Source organism: Pristis pectinata, chromosome 20, assembly GCF_009764475.1.
Source record: "Pristis pectinata isolate sPriPec2 chromosome 20, sPriPec2.1.pri, whole genome shotgun sequence".
Lineage (NCBI taxonomy): Eukaryota > Metazoa > Chordata > Chondrichthyes > Rhinopristiformes > Pristidae > Pristis > Pristis pectinata.
The window spans coordinates 17658210-17682379 of NC_067424.1; the positions used below are offsets into that span (position 1 = coordinate 17658210).

The 24170-nt window shown below is 39.8% G+C and overlaps 1 protein-coding gene across 2 annotated transcripts in view; it reads left to right on the forward strand.

Moving 5' to 3' along the window:
* LOC127580781 (cadherin EGF LAG seven-pass G-type receptor 2-like) overlaps positions 1 to 24170 on the forward strand; it is a 231820-nt gene that overhangs the window by 80119 nt on the left and 127531 nt on the right. The window lies entirely within an intron of this gene.

Here is a 24170-nt window from a genome sequence, read left to right on the forward strand (position 1 = left end):
CCCAATTCTTCTTGAGAAAATAGTGGTGATCCTGCTACTTGAATTGGGACACTCCCTGTGTTGAAGATACTTGCACAGCTATGTGGGGAGAGGGACTTCAAAGGCTAATCAGTATGCTATTCTGGCTTATATTAACCTCTGGTTCAATACTAAACTAAGAATCACGGTTTACACCTAAAGTTAAATTGGCATAGTACCCATTAAATGCAATAGCTACTGTTAGCCAAATTAGAAAATACAACTTTCAGTCAAATATTTAATTTGCTAAGACAGTTTATGCTAATTATTTTTCAATTGCCATGATAAAAGCAAAATTTTGAAGTGGTTAAATAGAAGAAAATCATAATGTCCATTTATTCCTAACACACTTCTATCCCATCATCCCATCTAAGATGAGAATGCTATTTTCTTCCTAATTACTCAAGCTGTAAGGGAATTGAAGTGAAGCAGAAAAGTAAAAGTTCAGCAGTGATCTTCCTGATGACTATGGGTGCTTGAGGGGTAGTAAGTCCTACTTCTGTTCCTAGTTTTGGGGCTACTTAAAACTGGGAGCATGCTAAGTACATATGAAGGAGCTTTTAATGTAATTTAGAAATTATTTACAGTCAATTTACTAAATGTGCACTTTCACCACCAATAGGCGATTAAGGAATATAGGAAAAAAATGTTGTGGCTCTATTTATGTTTTCCTGTATTGTAAAGTATTGATTTCTTTCGATACTAATCTTGTAGTACATTCAGGTGGGAAGAATAGGGAGGTCACCTATTATCTGAAAGGTGCAAGTCTTGGTGGGGTAGAGGAACAAAGGGACCTCGGAGTGCAAATACACCCATCAATAAAATTTGTGGGACAAGTTAGCAAGGCAATAAAGAGAAGCATGTGGTATGCTTTCAAGGGATAAAATTAAAAACTGGGGAACTTATGCTAGGTGTGCAGCAAGCCTTGTTTAGATCACACTTATTAGTACTGCATATAATTCTCATTGCCATAATACTTAAAGGACATAGAGGCATTGCATAGAAGATTTACAAGGATGATAACAGAAATTGCTGAATGTTACAGCAGGAAAAGATGAACAGACTGGATCGCTTTTGAGGGCTGACCTAATAGATGTCTTTAACATTATGAAGGGTTTTGATAGAATGGTTGAAGAGAGAAAGTTTCCACTTGTGGGAAAGAGAATACTAGTGGCCATCATACATGAGATGCCCATCAAGAAAACCAGTGGAGAATTTAGAAGAAATTTCTTTACCCAATGAGTGATGAGAATGTGGAACTTGCCACCACAGGGATTAATTGAGGTGAATAGAACAAACAAAATTAAGGGAAGTTGGACAAGCAAATCATTGGTAAATTGGTTTATTATTGTCATATATACCAAGGTACAGTGAAAGACTTGTTTTGCATACCGTTCATACAGATCAACTCATCACAAAAGTGCATCGAGGTAGTACAAGGTAAAACAATAACAGAGTATAGAATAAAGTGTTACAGCTGCAGAGACTGCTGTGCAAGTAGAGAATGAGGTAGATTGTGAGGTCAAGAGTCCACCTTATCATACTCGGGAACCATTCAATAGTCTTATAACAGCGGGATAGAAGCTGTCCTTGAGCCTGGTGGTATGTGCATTCAGGCTTTTGTATCTTCTGCCCAATGGGAGGAGGGAGAAGAGAGAATGTTTGGGGTAGGTGGGGTCTTTGATTATGCTCGCTGGTTTACTGAGGCAGTGAGAAGTGTAGACGGAGTCCTTGAAGGGGAGGCTGGTTTCTGTGATGTGCTAAGCTGTGTTCACATCTCTCTGGTTTCTTGCGGTCACTAGTAGAGCAATTGCCATACCAAGCCGTGAGGGTCAAAGGGGACATGCCAAATTTCTTTAGCTTCCTGAGGAAGTAGAGGCACTGGTGAGCTTCCTTGGCCATGGTGTCTATGTGGTTGGACCAGGACAGGCTTTTGGTGATGTTCACTCCTAGGAATGTGAAGCTCTCAACCCTCTCGACGTCAGCACTGTTGATGTAAACAGGAGCATGTGCACCACCCCCCCCTTTCCTGAAGTCAATGACCAGCTCTTTTGTTTTGCTGACATTGAGGGAAAGGTTGTTGTCATGACACCATGTCACTAAGTTCGCTATCTCCTTCCTGTACTCAGACTCACCTTTATTTGAGATATGGCCCACTACAGTGGTGTCATCTGCAAACTTGTAGATAGAGTTAGAGCAGAATCTGGCCATGCAGTCGTGAGTGTATAGGGAGTAGAGCAGGGAGCTGAGGACACAACCTTGTGGGGCACCAGTGTTGAGGATAATCACGTTAGAGGTGTTGCTGCCCATCTTTACTGATTACGGTCTGTTGGTCAGGAAGTCAGGGATCCAGTTGCAAAGGGAGGTGTTGATTCCCAGGTCTAGGAGTTTGGATATGAGTTTGCTTGGAATTATAGTATTGAAGGCGGAGCTGTAGTCAATAAACAATAGTCTAACATAGGTGTCTTTACTGTCCAGATGCTCCAGAGCTGAGTGTAAGGCCAGGGAGATGGTGTCCACTGTAGACCTGTTTCAGCGGTAGGCAAATTGTAGTGGGTTGAGGTTGTCTGGGAGGCTGGAGTTAATGCATGCCATGACCAGCCTCTCGAAGCACTTCATGATGGGGAAAAGAGAAGGGAATTTAGAAGAGAAAACAGGGTTATGCTGAGAGAGATGATGAAAAACAGGAAGATGTTTGAGTGAAGCATAAACACAGATGAGAACTGTTTCTGTGTCACATATATCCTGCGTAGCCTTCGTCCACAGACACTGGTTGCCATCCAGTATCTTGCCCAAGCAGATACTGGAAACCTAAGCAGGCTTTTGCATGTAGGGGACTTAACGCTATGTAAAATATTATCTTCCCATGACAATGATGGCTTCCTGCAGAGGCCTTTCACTGGGGATGGAAACCCCACCCAATTGATTTCCCCCACCCCTACTCGCAACCATTTGTGACCAGTTGTCACAGCCCTATTCCTGTCTATCTTAAAATCAGCTTAACTCAGCAAACAGCTTGGGAATATCCCGGTCTGTAAGGCTCAGCCTCTCGCTGCCCCTAAACCTGGATAAGACTGAAAATAAAGTTTTTGAATTTCTAAGGCTTATTGCTTCGTCACTAAATGATCTTGCATGTGTGCTAGCATGTGCACCTCCCAGCTTTTGGAATGTGGATTAAAAAGCCCTTGGGTGAAATGAGTCTAGATATAAATGAACAACTGCTTTATTTGCTGGTAATTTGTGAATGAACAGAAAGCTGTTCTTGCAGCAGGACTTGCATGTTTTACATTGTTGTCCCTAACATCCAAGCAGTGAATATGATAACCTTGTTCCGTGGTTAAGACTCATCTCATTTTATAAGGCAGAATTTCTGAACTAGCTCCTGATAGTGAGATATTGCCACTCTAAACATATCTGGAATGTGCCATCATTTTCTTAGAAGTGATCCAAGTAATCACTGTAACTTGTATATCATCCAAACACACATCAGAATTGTTAGTAAAACTTTATTTTAGTGGCTCCAGAGTTATTTTTATTGTGTTGAAATGTCCACTAGAACTCAGAGAATCCATCCTCAGCAACAATGTCAATTTTAAAGCAATATGTGTCCAGACAAAAAAAACTCAAAACAATACACTTTGATTGATTCTGTGACATATTTAAATATCCACTTGCATTCCTAACTTGATGCCAGGAACTTGCGTTAGGCAAATATCCATTATCTAAGAAAACATAGCTGACATCATGGAAAGGAGAGCTCTCACTGCAGCTAATTTTTAAAAGAAGCCCAGTCCACTGACCAGAGTGCCTAACTGAGAAGATTAGATTATATAGAAAGGCCTGATGTCAGTCATGAAACTTATCTTGGATAACTTCCAAGGTTAAGTCATCGTTTAGTTGGATGCTTGACATTAAAGACTTCACTTTGCAGTAATGGCCTCAAACAATTTATTGTCATTTATAGTTATGCGAATAGCTTACTATGCATGAAGAATCTTGTTTTAATTCCGAAAAGAATGTTCGTGCGAAAATTGCAAAACCAAATATTTTGGCTTGTTACCTATTCTAACATGCACTTTATACACATTACTTTGTTGTACATGACATGATTTTTTTTCTAAAAAGTACAAAATAGTGCATGTGCCAGAAGAATAAAGTAAACACAGAAAAATTCGGAAAGAAATGCAGGAAAGGTTAACCGTAGGTTAATGTGTCCTGGAGCAGAATCGTTGCTCTCTTCTATCTACTGAATATTCACAAGAAATTGAAAAAAAATCTTCAAATATGTTTATCCTGAGTATATCTCCTGAATGAAGGGAAGCTATAAGTTCAGGTTTTTCCAATTGAGCATTATTTTAATGCCCAGAGGCAGCTTATTTAAATTTAAAGTAAGGCTTTTGCTAATGTTAAAATAACAGCAAGCAGAAATTTATGACTGAAGTAAATCAATTTCTATAAAAAATCTAAACTTTTTACTGTAAGTCTTGGTCCATTTTCTATCAACATTCTTATTTTCACTGGGAACAATCTTAGCCTTGAGTAGTGATGTAAAATAGGAGATATCAGATTATTCATCCATTTGGCACAACACCCAATTTTCCAATGGAATCAACAGTAGCAGTTAATTAACATTATTTCTCTTATTTCATTCCAACACAGGAGGAGGACATTTGGCCCATTGATTCAGTACAGGTTCTCAGAGTACATCCATTGGTCTCCTTCCCCCACTTCTCTCTTTGCAACCTTTTCTTTCTCATCCCCATTAGCAACCTTTTCTCCTGCCATCTGCCTATACTAGGGGTAATTTGCAGTATCGAATAATACTACACAGAAGATGGTCATTTATCCTATTGTGTCTCTGTCAGCTCTGAAAGAGTAATAGAATTAGCCCCAAGTACCTTCTCTTTTCCCGTAGCTATTCAAAGTTTACTATTCTTGGTCTCTTTTGAACATTATTTTTGAATCTGCTTATATAGACTTTGCATAACAATATACTATTTAACAGTTTTTTTTCCTTATGTGGAATGAAGCAACACAGTGGTTCTTTAGCTAATTGGTTTAGATCCTCTGGTTGTGGTCTGCCACTGGACAAAGCCAAAGCCCATTATGATTTCAAACACATATCTAATCTCCCCTTTACCATCGCTCCTGTAATGAAAACAACTCAAGTTTCCTAAATCTATTCATGTAATTGAAGGCTTTCATCCTTGCTACCATTCTAGCAAATCTCCTCTGCGCCTCTTTGACATTCCCTAGTGTAGTAACTGGAACTGGCCTGCTAGGGTCTGTACAGTGATCGTAAAGATATAGCATAACTTCCTTGTATATTCCAGGATTCTGTGTATAATGCCAAGGTTCCCATATGCCTTTTCAACAGTCTACTCAACTTACTCTGCCACCTCCAAAGACTTGAGCACATACTTCCTAGGTCATTTCAGTAATCCCTTTCAATTTGTATCATTCAGTTTACATCATTTTGCCTCAATCTTCGAACCAAAATACATATCTTCACAGAGAGATTTCAGCTGCCTTGGTTTACTCTTATTGATTTGTTATTGCCCTTTTCATTGTTTACTTCATTTCCAAGCTTTGGGCCATCTTCAGACGTTCAACTTATGACTTGTAAAACAAAGTGACCAGAACATACCCTTGGATAACACCACTATGTGTTTTATATAATCTGGAAAAAGTGCTATTCATCCACTCTCAGCTTTTTTGCTTTTAGTTACTTTTGTATCCAAAGCCCCAAGTGCTTTTAAATTTGTTTAATTCTACAAGCTTCAATTTGGTTAACAAATTGAAGCTTCTTCAAATAACTTCTGACAATCTGCATATATAACATCAAGTATTGGTTTATTAATGTCACTTGTACCCGAGGTACAGTAAAAAAAAACTTGTCTTGCATACTGTTCGTACAGATCAATTCATTACACAGTGCATTGAGGTAGGACAGGGTAAAAACAATAACAGAATACAGAGTAAAATGTCACAGCTACGGGGAAGTGCATTGCAGGTAGACAATAATGTGCAAAGTCATAACAAGGTAGATTGTGAGATCAAGAGTCTATCTCCTCGTATAAGGGAACCGTTCAATATTCTGATTACCATGGGATAGAAGCTGTCCTTGAGCCTGGTGGTACGTGCCCTCAGACTCCTGTATCTTCTGCCTGATGGGAGAGGGGAGAAGAGAGAATGCCCTGGGTGGGTGGGGTCTCTGATTATGCTGGCTGCTTCACCAAGGCAGCGAGAGGTATAGACAGAGTCCAAGGGGGGGAGGTTGGTTTCCATGATGTGCTGGGCTGTGTCCACAACTCTGCAGTTCCTTGCGGTCCCGGGCAGAACAGTTGCCGTACCAAGCCACGATGCATCTAGGTAGGATGCTTTCCATGGTGCATCAATAAAAATTGGTGAGTGTTAAAGGGCTCATGCCAAATTTCTTTAGCCTCCTGAGGAAGTGGAGGCACTGGTGAGCTTTCTTGGCTGTGGAGTCTACATGGTTGGACCAGGACAGGCTTTGTTGTCCCATTGAAGAACTCAATCAGATTAGTCAAACCTGATTTGTCATTAACAAATACATGCTGGTTTCATTTAATAGCCCATAATTTTCCAAGCACCAATTCATTTTATCCCAAGCTTTGTATCTTAAAAAAATTCTATTGCCACCAATACTAGACTGTCTGAGATATAGTATTTTTATCTTTCTCTCCTTTTTGGATATAATAGCGACCATCTTCCAATCCTCCATCTTTATTCTGATTTTGAAAGAGAAGGGGAAAATTTTGGACAGTTTCAAGTGTTTCCTTCCTTATTTTAACTAAGATTAATGGGTTAAGTGACAGTTGTAGTTTCAGCAAGGCTAAGCATTTAAATACCTTTCTTTGTCTATTTATACATTAAATTGTTTCACCATGACCTCATCCTTTCCTGTGACATTGGCAGCATCCTTTATTGAAGTGAAGACGGATGTGAAATATTAATTTAGGACCTGAATCATGCCCGCTGCCTGCAGCAAAAAATATTGGCTAGAAATTCATTTCTGGTCAGCAGTACTAAATGCACTTTATCATTGCATTGGCACATTGCACTGTTTCTGAAATTTATTCTATGGAGTCTAGTACTGATGAATTGCCAGGTCTGCCTCATCTCCTTTGCTACAGCTATCACTTAGAAGGTTAATTTTTTCTTTTCATCTTAAGATCATTCCTTGCTTAGAAATTCAGACATGTGTATGCTTAAATTCTGCTTATATACCTGGTATTTCCTCACATTTGCCAGGACATAGAAGGAGGGCATTCCACCCACTTGGTCTATGATGACTGTCAGAGCATTTATTTCTCTGTATCCTATTCTCTCACTCATCTGCTGAGCCACTGAGTCACATCCCACCTACTCCCATCCTCTCTCCCACCTTTCTGGGAACAATACAAACATATTAGTGATCTGTAAGTGCCCTTCTCTCTCCTTTAGCCTCCTCCACACTTTAAATATTCCTGTCTTTCTTTCTCACTTGTCAATACTTCATTGACCAGGGCTTCTCTAACGTTTCTCTTCCTAATTGACAGATGTGCTGTTTCACTTGCTATTGTGTTCTATGTCTCTGCTGTGCTGAAATCAAGGTTCCTCATAGTGCTCTACTCAAACTTGTCCTTTGGCAGGCCATCAAATTGTCAATCCCATAAAACTTCTTTTGTCTCCCTGCAATATTCAAGCTCTTAAAATTAAAACTTTACGTTGTGCAATTATTGCTTTCTGACAGTGCCCTAAAGAACTGACTTTTTATGTTGCCACTTTAACTTTTATGATCAAGCCAGCTGACTGGTTATGAGCACTGTTATAATGATGGTGTCAGGCCAGTCTATCAAGGCAGACAGTGACAGAATCCCTCTGTGTAAAATTCCCTACTGTTCTGGCAGTAATCAGTGGGATATTTTTGGGACAGTATGTTTGGTTTAGGACCTGAGGGTGTAAATTATTAAAGGTCTGCAGATAACAGTTCTGAATTTCAGCATTTCCAATTGTATAAGTAAATGTAGGGGGCAAAAAATGATTTGTCACAGGTAAGCTTCCCTAAATGGATGAGTAAAAGAAATGTGTAATTGTTTACAAGGATATATGAAGTACTTTACTCTCAATTAATTATTTCTACCTTTTAATACCTGCACTACATACTGGTGTTGTGATCAGATTACATGAACAAGAACTGAAGCCTTGATCAGGTTCCAACTCCCAGCATACACAGTGATATCAATCAATTGGAGAAAAGCACAAGATTTGTTTACTAATTTCTTGTCTCTATGGTAGCAGATTTCAGTTCCTGGTTAACAGACCAGCTCACATAATTGTGTCAGTAGGTGATGAAGCAAATTGTTTTCAATTTACATGTTGTCCATCCAAATAGTTCCAAAATGGGTATTAGGTACTTTCTTAAATTGAACATCTTCCAGTAATGGATTAGTTATGCATTGGTAGCACAAGAATCTTGGTATAGAAATACCCCATTTGTCCCCACAGTATTAGTGGGTTTCTTCATGTAATGACCACTGAAATATCGAAATAATTCCTCTCTTGTTATTTCCCTCTTGTGCTGAAGACACAATCTCCTCAAAGAATCACTGAAACTCACAGAACTAGAGGAGGTCATTTGGCCCAGCATGTCGGTGTGGAAGAGTAGTCTTAATAGTTCCACATCACTTTTTTATCTGTAACCCCCATAGTTCCTCATTCTCAAATAACTCTCTAATGCCTGATGATATATGCTCCTGGATATACCTGATATCTACTGATACTGCAGGTAAATAAGAAATTCTTCATGTATAGGCAGACATATAGAGAGTTAAGATCACAAGTGGGTCTTATCTTCCTGTTATCCAAAAGCATCATTGCAGATATTTTCTGACAGAGATGCTAGATAGTGATCAGGATCAGAAAACCTCATTAGTCAGTCCTTCTTGGTTCAGGGTCAGTGAGGGCGTTTGTTGTGTGTTTTGTCACTATCAGCTGGAATAAGGTAAAATGACAACAAAACAACAACATAATTGGTCTGTGTCATCAATACCAGGCATCCCAATGAGACCCCAAAGAAGGGAAGTATGTTACCACTAATGATGCAGAGTATCTAAGTCCCATGTGGTTTTCCTCAGTTGCTCCCTCTGATTTGTCTTATGCTTATTCCTACTTTTGCCTCTCGTGTTTTAGTTGGAATCACTTAGGGTGGTGATGAGATGGGGCTGTGACGGAGAGAGACACCATAGACTTTTATGGATAATAGAAGGTCTGAGCTTTAAAAAAAATAGTCGCCGCAGGAATAGGTTTCAGGTGGGCAGGGTGAATATCAAAAGTACTCAGCCACATTTATTAGAAGGCTGCTTTCTCTTAACTCCCAGGTTAAATGTGTTTGTCTTTTGGTAGCTGTGGAAGACTGGGCAGCTTGGGGCACCTGGAAGGACTGAGTGATCGGAGGGATGGCAGGAGTGTTCTCATGAGTGGGAAGAAGAAGGGGTCTGCTGCTTCATATGATCTCACCAAAGCAAGTTAAGTACATAGCTTATAGGGGCTCTGGTTCCAACAGACAATGAGCAGGGTGCCACTCATTCTTCCACAGTTAAAATTCTGTTGTGATGCCAATGACATCATGGGACTCCAGTTCTGATAAATTTATGAAGTCCGATTAGGCAGAGAGAACTTGGCTGACTACATTTGGAAAGGCCCTGTTGAAATAGCAGCAGGAATTGAGCAAAAATAGGGGGAGTAAGTTCATAGAGGTGATCTGAATTGTGTGCCTACCTATTTTCCAGTATGATAAGTTTCAATCACCTCCACTGTCAATCTGAACAAAAGACTGTTGTCTACTTTCTTGTTTATGTATGGCAAGGCATGTTTGTGACAAGACATGGAATAGGCATTATCTTTATCGCTGCATGGTAGGACACAGGAAAGAACACAATCAACTGCTTTAGCTTATTATGATGCTATAGAGCTTCCCAAACAAATCCATCTATTATTTTTTTCTCACAGCTCCATTGTTTTGGAATGAGTGTGATTTTAATGAACGATAGCTACAGGAAAAGACACTTCAATCCTTTGGCAGCTATTCATCATTGTCAGAATATGTTAGCTGTTTGAACCAGTGAAGAGGCTACAATTTTGAGACCAAGAGTTACCTGCCACTAGCACTTAATTTTTACTTAATCTTGATGCCATATTGTTCATCTTGACAGTGGAATGTCTAGGCCTGTAACATTGTTGCTACCTCTTCACAGATACATGGAAATCAAACCAAATTTCATCTGAAATAGCATAATGTGATGACATAAAGAAAAAAGTTAAAAATGCAGATGGAAGATCATTCAATTAGTCAAGGATCCGGACAAAGAAAATAATAGACAAAACGTTAAGTAATATCATATGTGCGTTAAAGGGGGATTATCTTATTTTGGCACTCCCAGTGCAGAATTCGATCAGACAGGGGACACAATGGATTTTGTATAACCTCCGAGCTCATGATTTACCATCCAATGAACTATTTAAATAGGCATGAATCAAGGCTGTAGGTTTCCAGATAATTGTACTTGGTAGGCACAGGTTGGTAGCGGTGAATGGTAACTCATTTCAGGCCAGGTTAGTTAATTCCCCTCAATTTCACTTATTTGCAGGTAGCATCCTTCCCTGGGTTGTGGTTGCTTGGCAACCTGTCCTCAGAGATCTTGCCTAAGTAATTCTGAATATGCAAAGTGAATGCTGGCAGGCAGTTTGGCCTCACAGGCATTGGGTCATGGATTCACCAGCAGAGGAACAGGTCCTTTTGGCCCATTACATCCATGCCAACCATTACACTCATCTATACTAATCCCATTTATCCACAGAGCCTCTATGCCTTGGTGATTCATGTGTTTTGTTGAGATGCTTCTTAAATGCTGTGAGAGTCATAGAAAAATATAGCATGGATACAGGCCCTCTGGCCCAACCAGTTCATGCTGACCACAGTGCCCACCCAGCTAGTCTCAGTTTCCTGCATTTGGCTCATATCCCTCTAAGCTCCGCCCCTCCATGTACCTGTCCAAGTGCTTCTTAAATGATACTATTGTACCTGCCTCAACCACTTCCTCTGGCAGCTCGCTCCATATACTCACCACCCTCTGTGAAAAAGTTGCCCCTTGGGTCCCTTTTAAATCTTTGCCCTCTCACCCTAAATCTTTGCCCCCTAGTTTTGGACTCCCCTACTCTGGGGAAAAAACTGTTACTGTCCATCTTATCAATGCCTCTCATAATTTTAAACAATTCTATAATGTCGCCCCTCATTTCAAAGAATAAAGACCTAGCCTTGCCAACCTGTCCCTATAACTCAGGCCCTCTAGTCCTGGCAACATCCTTGTAAATCTTTTCTGCCCTCTTTCCAGTTTAACCACATCTTTCCTACATGTATACACCTCCATCACATCCTTAGGCAGTGCATTCCAGATTCTGACTACTGTGTGTGTGAAAAAAATTACTCCTCAAATCCCCCCTAAACTTCCTACTTCTCATCTTAAACCTATGCCCTTATGCCCCCACCATAGGAAAAAAGATTCTTACATTCAATATCAGGTCACGACGCAGCCTCCTCCACTCCAGGAAACATAAATCAGCCTATCCAAACTCTCCTTTTAACTGAAATGCTCCTTTCCAGACAACATGTCTTCTGCACCCCCTCCACTACATTACAGCCAAGCAAGGTCCCAGACTTGGCAAACATATGTAGCTTATTGGCTTACACAGGGAAACATAGGAATTATAGCGCATAAAGAGAGTCCGTTCTCTCCAATTAGACATACATCCACCAAATAAGCAAATGGCACAAAACTCATTTATCAACCTTGCTCCTATAACTATTCAACCCTTTATCATCATCCACCCATCCAATGTAATCGTGAATGCAAGTGTGGCCAAACCTCATTCAATCTCTTTGATAGTCACTGGATTAAAAGCAGGGAAAAAAAAACTGGAAAAAGGGTTAATTCTTCAGGTCAGTGACTTTTCATCCAGTGATGAAAGTTCATCAACATGAATCGCCTAACTCCGTTCCTCTCTCCACGGATGCTGCCTGGGTGCTTGCAGGATTTTCTGAATTTGTTTCAGATATTTTGCTTTTGGTAGTTGCTGGATAGCAATTAGGATTTTATACTCTTCCTCGACTTTGCCTTAGTGACTCTGAGGGTGACTCAGCCAAGTGATTTCCTGCCCTTGCTTAGGTTATTTCATCACCTAACTTGCTCCAGGCTGGGGATTAAATCTTGCACCATCTGTTCTCCATTGGTTAACTTTGCACCGGACTGTCTCCGCACCAGTTGAACCAATAAGGAAAAACAGAAGGTCAGGTTAAATGAAAGGAAAAACAGTTAGTTCCAGCTCCTTTACTCTTTTGGTAATTATCAACCCGGTGAACTCACCTTCACTTCATACCCCTTCACCTCTTCCCTCTTCGTATTATTTGCTTAACCTGTTTTCAGTGAGTGTACAGTTATTCCACAAATGCTACGTAGAACTTCTGGATGAAGGGCTCCACCCAACTTCCTCTCTCATTCTATATGATGCAAATTTTAACTGTTTTTCTCGATGAACCTGTCAATATTATTTTGCTGAGGCAGTAGTAAGACTGAATTTTACTGGACTAGTGTCCAGAGAAGTGCACTATTGACCTAGAGAGACATGAGTTTGCCCCAATGTGGCAGCCGAGAAATGTAAATTCAAGCAGTCGAATACATTTGGGATAAAAAGCTAGTATCGCTAATAGTCACCATGAAGCCATTTTTCATCCCAAAAACCCATCTGGTTGTCCGATATCCTTTTGTAAAGGAAATCTGCCATCTTTACTAGGACTGATCTTTTAGTTCCTTCAGACCCACCCTCTCAAATGTCCTCCAAAATGGTCAAAACACTTGGTTCATGAGCAATTAGGAATGTGCATATCCAGCATTGTACATGAGGCAACTTAAAAAAAAAATCTGTTAAGTAGATTTGCTTTGATCATTATCTTGAAAATGACAAGTGGGTCACTTTAATGTCTTCTATTGAATCTCTTTTTTTAAATATCTAAAGTCCTGATATTCAAAACAAACTATTACTATTTGTAGCTTTGTCTAAGCTATTATTAAAATCAATGGAACCAAATATTATGACAGCTAGCTAATATTACCGTGCCTATTCATTGTTGCAGTCTAAAGAAGAATTGTTACCATGTCATCATCCGTTCTCTTCCATTTGCTAATTCCTCTCTGATTCTCTTGCTACAGTTAATTTTCCTTCTGTTTTATGTATTTTGGTTTATCAGATAGTAGGTTGGAAACTTCATTGCAACTGAAGAAGTGATATTGCTGAACAGATTGATAGAAAGAGCAGTTCTGTGAAATCAGATCTGTCGTCTTCATCGCTCTGCTCCTCATTCCTTATCTCAGTGACAAATAATTCTGACACATTTGAGCACTTTCTCTAGCTCTCCAGCAGAAATTTAGTAACACTTGGTAACTGACGTCTGTTGGAGTGTAATGGTCATTCTGGCTAACAATGGTTAGCAGTCCAATGTACTACTGCCAAGGATTCCCATAACAATTTATTTTTTTCTATATTGGTCTGAAAAGTTGCTACTGTACTGTTATTGAAGAAGCAGTAAGATTATCACAAAGCAACCTCTCAGTTTAATGCAGTTTAATGCTTGATGACAATAGTTGTGCATCTGTGGGAACACTGGTGTCTCCAACAAAGACATTTTTTTTTCTTATGATATCTGTGCATTTTGTTCTGGCTGGCATGTTGACCTAGATTTACACTGCTTGCTGTGCCTGTCAAAATCACCAGGCTGGGGTATAATACAAAGCCCTGGGAAAATCTGGAGGAAAACCATAGGAACCACATGAGTGTAGTTAATAGTTTGAACAAAGGAGGCTTCTTTTTCTGTAGATTATTGTTCCAATTAAATTAAGTACTTTTTCCTGTTAAACTAACTAGATTAGGTTCAGTTAAACAGATCACATCGGTGGCATAATAGTCAGGTAAGGGTTTGCTGGTAAGGCAAGTTGCTAAAACATTTCATATATATTTGAGATGTATCAGATTGCCATGAAACAGCCACAAAAAGTAAACCTCACAATTATTTTTAACTTTCAGTCTCTGCTTTTATAGGTGTTCTCTGTTTCATATGCAGTGTGCATCAGATGTTTGCTATTGATTGAATTTCAAAATTTTGAAAGAGCATAGATATTGCCCACTATTTACTTTCTTATTTTGCCTCCTTTTCTCAATTTTCCATGAGCCCTGCCAGTTATCCTTTGTCCAAGTCACATGGAAGCTTATTACTCCATAGGGCAATATACTCCAGCCACAGTCACACTTTCAACTAGGAGTGCTGACTATTAAGGCCAATATTTTCTTACATATTAAGGACAACTAATTCGTCACTGACTGGAGCTTGAACCTGTTTCATGTTCTCAATGGATAAACCCAGTGAACCAATGATTGGACCTTTTTTGAGCTGGTTATTGTGACAATGATGAGACATGACATGCAGTTCCATTGTATTATGTCACTTTTACATGATATTTTGCTCTTCCATAACCAAATGATAATTATTCCTATCCCACAACAGCAATGACTTGAGCAATCAAGTTTGTAATTCAACCAATGAAGGCATTACATGAACCTTCTAAAGTATTCAGCTTTACAGATATTAAATTCCAGGCACCGAGCTTATCTGTAATTATTCTCCAAGATAGATGGCACAGTCCCTTTAACTTTGCCTCTCTGAACATTGCTTGTGATGGATCAGTAGCTGTGTAGCAATTGTGACTGTCAAATCTTCAGTTTTGAAGCATCCCAACTTGACACCTCATTTAAATTGAAATTCAAATTTATTGGGAAATGACCATATGATAAGCAGCTGGGTATCTTGTGCTTAATTGCTATGGCACATTGAAACATAAGCAGATGGAATAGTTTATCTTTGCTCTGTAGGATTAGTGTAGAGTGAATTAGCTCCAGTGCCAACATTTATCCTGATAGACTGGACAGCATTTGGCATTTTGAACCCTGACAAATTTATCACCCTTTTGCAGATTAAGAAGTAGGTTGAGGAAACACAGGCAATGACCAACATGCACCCACATCTCTAGTCAGCATGGGGAATCAATAAATATATTACGCAGATAGATGATGTTTCTTAATTCTTTAGGGAAAATCCATGGAAAATCTGACTTTAGCAAAGTAATCAATTGTAGCATTGTTTCTTGAGGAAGAGGGAGAGCTCAATGATGAGCAATTAAAAAAAAACAATGTGAATTTTGCACAGGCAAACAGTAGCTGCGGACTTGTGGATGGACGACATGGTGACACACAGTTTAGGATGTCCACCTGGTATACAGTCTTACTTTGCCAGATTCCTTCAATTGCATCATCCTTCCTTAAAATCATGCTCCATGTTCCAAACACAATGAGCACGGTGTATGGAAATATCTGAAGCAACCTATGAAAAAGGCCTGGAAATATCAAAGAGTTTCCAATACAGTATCGTTTTGCCACTCGTACATATGCACTTCCTCCCCAGCACCTCAGCAAATTTTGATCTTTCAAGACCCCAATGATGCAGGAAAGTTAATACATTCATAATTGTGACTTGCAATATCCAGTGAGCCTAACCTGCTATAATGTGTGTGTATGTGTGCAGGGGCAAGTATGTCTGTGTAAGCCTAGGATCTTACACAAGAAATGTACCCTAATAGTTACCATTACTGTTATTAGCTTCCTTAATGCATATTGAGATTAGGATCATAATTCACCTTAAAAATGATAACGTGCATCTTGGCCAAACCACGAAAGGCACTCTTTTTGTCCTTTTTAAAGTATTGAACTGTTAGCTTGCAAATGAGGAATTGTTGGCATTTAAATCTTTTAAACACCATATATATCCTCGGAACACATTAGACAGAATCTGTGCCTCCAATAGATATGTAAAAGATACCGTAGTTTGAAGAGAAGTTAGTGCCTGAGGCAAGCAAGATTTTCAAAGGGTTCAAAAGGATACAGTAAATGAGAGGTGTGGTGCAGACTAGAAATCACTGAGGCACGCTGGCAGAATGGTGACAGGTTTTAGTGAGATTCACAGTCCATGGAAAATAAGCCATGCTTATATCATTCAGATAATTGACAGTTTCACTTTCAGGGTTTGTCATTAACAGGGGTATTTTTCCAACAACCAATCCCAAAGACAGTAGAAAAGAAATTACAGAGGATAGCCAAGTTCATTTAAATTGCGCTGAAAATATCATTTTTTTGGCAGCTAGGAGCTTGAAATTGACTATCCAATTTTCAGTCTGGTTGCTTTTCAGGTAAAGCCCATATTTAATCCTTTAACAACAGTCTGAGTGCCATACTTCAGTGAAGCACGTATGAACTGGCACGGGCTGGTGAATATTGAGCTGATACTGGTGCAGTGTACCGTCAGTTTACAAAGCTATGCATATTAACTATGAGAGCAATTATCATTATGAATACCAACACCAAAGATAAATAGCTTGCATTTACATAGTGCCTTTCATGTCTCTTCAAAGGACAGTGAAATACTTTTATGTATTGTCATTGTTGGAAATTACAAATAATCTGTTGTGCTTTTGTATATTCAAATTCAACTCATTTTTGGTGGGTTCCAAAGTGGCCTGCTGGTCAAATAATTTGTTTTATTAAAACACTGCAGTTGGAAGATCTTTTATTATTAATTTAATGTTTTAAACATATTAATCAGTTAATTTAAGTATTGAAACTGAAGATATCACAATACTTTTTATCCTCTTTCACACCTGATTGGAAATGTATGATTCAAACATCTTTCTTAACCCCCAAACAAAAGAAGGATGAAAGAAAGGATTTTTATCTTTGCAATGCCCTTTACAACCCCAGAACATCCTAAATTACTTTACATCTAAGGAAGTACTTTTGGACAGGGGTTACTTGTGAAATGTAGAAAATGCAATAGTCAATTTGCAGACTGCAACCTCCCACAAACAGCAAAGCAATAATGACCGGATGTGGGGCAGATCATTTGACCTGATGTCTGAACACCAGTCACTGTCCAGCTGAGGCTGCAACACATGCCAATCGGTAATGAGCAACAAGCCTGCCACCGGATTGAACAGGCAAATCCCGTAGCAGACTCTGTGACATCCGCTGTTGATTGGTGCATGGGAGAGGTGAAATGAATGGCCCCCCCTCCCATGCTGATAAGACACACACCTCTCCTTAAAAAAAACCCTCTTTTTCAATGGATTGGCAAAGTTACTTTGATCCAATTTTATAAATGGAACGATTTTATAACTTGAATGACAAATTCCTGGGATCACTTAAAACCAATAAAAGAAGTAAGTCCCTTTGGGGGGAAAAAAAAGTATAATATGCAATGCAATCAGGCAAAATAGAATTCTTGATGGAGTTATGCTAAAAATAGCTTTAATTCCACAGGAAGTATCACACACAACAATTAAAACATTCAAGTAAATAGGTTCATTGTAAATGGACATGGAGGCAAAGTATGTTTACAGTTGAAGAAGCAGTATGTCTGGACCAAAGGTTAATATATGGCTCTGCTCCAGCATGTCCAGCATTGTATTATTTTAGATGCATCCATTTGATATGTAATAGACTCAAAATAGTTTCTCTGCTAATTAAATCCCATTGGAATAATAACACAATGAAAATGGAAATCATTCTAGTTATAAGATTAGACATTTTATTTTTTTGGGGGCTCAGTTTTGACAAATAGTTGAGGAATTAATTATTGCAATTTTGTAACAATGTGTTCTTTTGTTTTAAAAATGCAGCCATGAAGCACCAGTAAATGAAGCAGATGGGTGTGGAGAGAACTAATGTAAAAGCTTCATGGTTAGAGAAAATTGCCCTGTGATCCCCGATAGATTGATAGAGACTTGTATATTTTGAGAAAGGAACTAGTATAAAAGATAGCTAAAAGGACACAGAAAAAAACTTACAACAAATATTGCAGGGCAGCCAGGAAGGAGTGCAGAAGTCCAGACATCAGGAGGTATTGCTTTCAACAGTAGAAATAATTGTCTGGAAGTGCAGTGGAAACTGGATCATTGCCCTTATTTAAGAGGTTCATTTTTTTTGCATTTATCCTACTTGCTCATCACCACCTTCCTTCCCCCAGTGAGCTCCAGATTGAGTCATAAGCCCTGCTCCCACCTGAAGTTTTCCTCCGTCTGTGGGTTCTGACCATTCAGTGGTCCAGATACACCAAAATTTTTGGTGGAGTCCGGATCACTGGAAGAGGAGACCGCCCAACAATGAAAGGGCCAAGTGATACAACTCCCAGTGGTGTGACGAGGGACCCCCTTCATTATTGAATGAGTGGTCAGAAGGGCATTGGTTCAGTGACTGCTCAGGGACTATTATAATCCACCCACCTTCCAACTAAAACAATGGCAAGCATAGACAATCACATGATTTGCTGCCTGCTCACAATTCAGATGAATCGGCCCAATCTGTTTTGGTCTTGTTAATTGAGATTAAAAATATGAATTAAAGTATTCCAAATAAAATAGGGTTCAGATTTCATTTATGACTTCACCTACCAGGTTATTCAACTGGTGCAGTTTCAGAGTAGTAATTCCAGAAGAAGGTTAATATTCTATTTCCCATCTATTATTGAGACATAAATTCCCTCAGTGCACTACACATTTTTTAGTTTTGGGTACAATGACGTTCTGAGGCTGCTGATATGAGTCTGAATAGAGAAAAGTTATTAAATATACATGAGGGTATGGCTATACTTCCCCATTGAACTGTACCAAAAAGTAGAATTGGAAATTTATCACCTTGGATAAATGCCAATGTATAGCTGCTGAATTCTATTTGGGATGCAATTTCTCTGCTTTTATTTCATGCAAATTAATTGTATTTTTATTCATTTGTCTCCTCTGACTTCCACGATCTATTTATACTACCCGCACCTTTGTGAACTCCAGTTCATTGATAGGTTCACAGATGAACGGATTATTGTATAAATTATATTATGCTGAAATGATACAGGATAAATATGGAGGTAAGAGCAAGAGACAAAAGTACTTTTCAGATAGAGTAGTTGTATAGAGGCTTCACAAATGAAGCTGCCTTTAATGCCATTTCTATTTAACTTCTGGTGATGTTTCTCCCTTTCAGCCATGTGTCAGTCATTTGATCATTATCATAATTATCTACTTCCTTTACGCTGTAATTACTACCTTTGGCAGGAATGTGCATCAAAACCAAACTTAATGGGAAGGGTCTTGGTGAGTCAGTCCTTCATGCTTAGATTCTAGTGAGGTGCTGACAATACTGGCGTCTGGGGACCTGGGAAGTAATGAAAATTGAGCTTGTATTTTAACATGGGATTACATTCTATTAAGCTAATGCTGCTGCTTATTACCTAGCTGAGGCAATCTGGGAAATGAAAGGTGAAGTGCAGTAACGGAGAACAAAGTACTCCAAATTTTTATTAGACATGCATCTGCCCATTTCCTTGCTGTAAACATTCCAGATAAAAGAGCAACAACAGAGGAGTTTAATATTATGTGTTTATATATGCTTCAGGTCTATTGGTTAAATGCCCCCTCTATACATTTCCTTACATCATCTCTTAAGCCAAAACATTTCTCTAAATCAGCATTGCTTTAGTGGAGTTCCTTGATGCCTTAGGTTGCTTTTCCTAAAAGGATAAATCAGGCTAAGGCTAACAGTGCATGGTGTGTATTGTCTAATTTGTGCATATCCAGCCATTGAATATCTACCATACACCTGCTGTAAGGGTATCACAAACCTCTGGTTTACTTATCAGCTGATATTAACTGCTTGAACAGTGGCCATTGATGTCTGCTCTAACAGCTAGTAAAATAACTAAACTGATCCTAACTAAATAAATTACCCCATCCACTTCAATGTTCATAAACGTAAAATAATAAAGTTATTCCAGAACAGTTTCAAAGCTATAATCCTGCTTTTGGGTTTCGGGACACTTGCAGGCTGCCCCCAGAACACTCTATGCAAAAGAGGCATTTCACTGTGTTTCGATGTACATGTGACTAATAAAGATATCTTATCTTTTCCTGGAGGCGATACATTGTTTGCTGTGGTCTTGCTGACACTGACAGTCACTCAGTACCTTGCTTGAACTGCTGTTCTTCAGATGCCATTGTGCTTACAGTTCTTCTGACTGTGACAGATCATCGCCTGACATGGCTCCCACCCAATGGCCGCGTCCATAACTTCTAACCATATAGAGGCTGATTTTATTTTCCACAACCCCAGCAAGCAGGTGCTGAGACCAACCTTAATGATTTGTAACTTGCCTGCTGGGTTAAGTGACTACATTTACACATGGGACTGCCAAATAAAGAGTGCATTTTCATTTCTGTAGCAACTGTCATGACCTTGCAACCTCCAAATGGGCTCTACAGCCAATGAAGTATCTTCGAAGAGGAGGCACAGTTGTGGTGCACAAAATGGGCAACTAGATTGTGACAAACTGCTTTGATTTAATGATGTCAATATTTATGGGGCTACACATTTGAGGCAGTGAAGAGCTGTGGCTTTCCCATTTCTCCCGCAGTTTTCCATGGACAGTCACTCTGATGGATCGGACAACTGGCTGTCAAACAGGAAACTCTGTGGTAGAAAGATGAAACAGAGAAGTAGGTAGGCAGACTGAAGAGTTCCCACTTGGGCAGTAGTGGGGTGGATGGAAAGGGAGAAATTAGTTTGGGGTGGGGGAGATAATCATCAGGGGATCAACAACATTGTTGAGGAGTGAGGGGAAAGAGATGGGAGAGGCTGATAATATCATAAGTTGGAGATGGTGGGGTTTTTTGGTATGGAGAATGGTTAGTGGAAGGGGTAGATCATAGGAGGAGTCTACTAGTTAGTTTGTAGGGATGGGACAAGTACTCCTCCTGACCCACACTCAGTGCTATTGAAGAAATTTGCCTCATTGTGCCAGGCCTTTTGATTTACTTTTATCTGCCAGAATTTCCTAGGACGTGGAAATTTGATCAACATAAGTTTAAGAATAACGTTCTAACGAAGTAAAGATACACAGCCTCAAGATTTCAACATTCTGACCTGTTCCCTGAAAATGGAGAGAGGTTGAGCAGGCTGGGATTTTATTCGTTGGAGTGTAAGAAAATGAGAGGTGATCTTATAGAGGTGTATAAGATCCTGAGGGCCGTAGATAGGGTGAATGCACTCAGTCTATTTCTCTGGGTTGTGAAATCAAGAGCTATAGGGCATAGGATCAAGGTGAGGGGGGAGAGATTTATTAGAAACCTGAGGGGCAATTTTTTTCTCTCAGAGGGTGGTCTGTATATGGATGAGCTGCCCAGAGGAAGTGGTTGAAGCAGGTACATTAACAACATTTAAAGGCAGTTGGACAGGTACATGGATAGGAAAGGTTTAGAGGGATATGGGCCAAACATGGGCTAATGGGACTAGTTTAGATGGGCATCTTGGTCAGCATGGTTGGACCAAAGAGCCTGTTTCCGTGCTGTATGACCCTATGCCCTTTGCTTATCCAATCCTTCCTCCTGCCTCTTTTAAAACTGGACACGGGCTTGAAGCATATCAAGTACATGTCTCAGATTTAACTTTTTAATCTTCTTCTCAACCCAAATCCACCCATTTTGGGGGGGGATGAAATTACACTCAATCTATTTTAGCAATGTTTGTTGAGAGATAAATAATGGCCAGTGCTCCAGGGAAAATTCCTCTGCTCTTCAAACTGATGCAATGGGATCTATTACATGTGCCTTAGAGAGCATATTTGGCTTCTGTTTAACATCACATCTGAAAAACATCAGCGCTTGACAGTGCAGTGCTCCCTTAGTGTCATCCTAAGCTTTGTGTTCAATTCTCTGGAGTTGGATTAGAACCTACATTTTCCTGACTCAGGTGAGAGTGCTGTTATTGAGTCCAGGGTGACATGAGCATGCTTGTTTTGGGTTTTGTGCTGGAGTGGGAGTTGTATAACATACATTTTAAACAAAATAAGGCATTCCTTTGTGACATTGGCAAAACTAGCAAAATGTCTGAAACATGAAACTTGTTTCCTGCAAGGTTACTGAGAGTACATGACCAGGTGATTGGGGAGCGGCACTTAACAATGGTAGATTGCATGCAGCTATGTTAGAAGTTCAGTGCCTCCAACTGAAGGAGCCAATGCAATCATGTTGATTTAAAATTTTGAATGCAATTAATAACAGAGTCAAGGGTCAAAATGACTCTGAGATAAAGTACAGGGAAGGAGAGTTCTGAAAGCATTCAGCAGGTCAGGTAGCATCTATGGAAAGTGAGACAGGATTAATGGTGAGGTCGAAGAACCTGCTCCCGAACTGAAGAAATTCTCATGAAGGGATGCTGCCTGATCTGCTGAGTGTTTCAAGCTTTTTCTGCCTTTGTTTCAGATGTCCAGCAGCAGCAATGATTTGGTTTTTGCTTACGAGAGAAAGTGAGAGTCTGCATGCTCCTGCAACCTCACCTCTTTGTTTCAGATTTGGACTCTAGAGTCGTAGAGTAATGCAGCATGGAAGCAGGTCCTTCGGCCCAACTGGTCCATGCTGACCACAGCATCCTCCCTGATAATCCCAGTTGCCTGTGTTTGGCCCATAACCCTCCAAGCCCCTCCCCTCCATGCACCTATCCAAATGCTTCTTAAATGTTGCAATTGTACTCACCTTGCTCACTTCCTCAGGCAGCTCATTCCAGGTACTCACTACCTTCTGTGTAAAGAAGTTACCTCTCAGGTCTCTTTTAAATCTCTCCTCTCTAGTTATGGACTCCCTAACCCTGGGGAAAAGACTATTATCCATACCCTTCAGGATTTTATTCTATGAGGTCACTCCTTGTTCTCCTAAGCTCCAAGGAATAAAGATCCAGCATGGCCAACCTCTCCCTATAACTCAGGCCCTCTAGTCAAGGCAACATCCTTGTAAATCTTTTCTGCTCTCTTTCCAGTTTAACCACGTCTTTCCTCTAACAGGGTGACCAAAACTGTACACAATATTCCCAGTGTGGCCTCACCAACGACTTATATAACTGCAACATAATGTTCCAACTCCTAAACTCGATGCCCTGACTGATGAAGGCCAGTATGTTAAACACCTGCTTCACCACTCTGTCTACTTTGAACAGCCACTTTCAGCAAACTGTGGACTTGTACTCCCAGATCCCTCTGTTCCACAACACTCGTCAGTGCCCTGCCATTCACTGTGTAAGTCCTACCCCGGTTTGACTGTCCAAACTGCATCACCTCACACTTATCTAAATTGAAATTCATTTGCCATTCCTCAGCTCATCTCCCTAACTGATAAAGATCTCTTTGCAATACATTATAACCTGCTTCACTATCAACAACACCCCCTAATTTAGTATCGTCAGCAAACTTGCTAATCATGCCATTTACATAAATAATGAATAACAGAGGTCCCAACACTGACCCCGAGGCACCCCACTAGTCACAGGCCTCCAGTCGGAGAATCGACCTTCAACCATCACCCTCTGCTTCCTATCATCGAGCCAATTGTGAATCCATCTCACTAGCTCCCCCTGAATCCCATGCGACCTAACCTTCCAGGTCAGCCTGCCATGTAGGACCTTGTCAAAGGCCTTACTAAAGTCCAAGTAGACAACATCCACTTCTCTACCTTCATCTATCCCCTTAGTTACCTCTTCAAAAAAACTCCAAAAGATTTGTCAGACATGAACTCCTATACACAAAACCGTGCTGATTATTCCTGATCGGGCCTTGACTATCCGAGTAATGGTAGATTTTGTCCCTCAGAATTCCCTTCAGTAACTTTCCTACACCAGGCTAACTCTGAATTAAAGAAGAGTTTACACAATAAGTACTGCAGCACATTAATGTTAGTTTAAATGGCATTGAAGTTTACTCTTGATCACTTGCACTAAATAATAACAAAAACATGCATTTATATAGCATTTTAAATTTATCAAAAACATGTCATGGTGTTTTAGAGTCATTGTTAAACACAAATTGACATATAACCACATATGGCAATATTATGGCAGATTATCTAAAGCTTGGTCAAACGGAGAGCTTTAAAGGAGTCCCTTAAAGGAGAAGAGAGAGA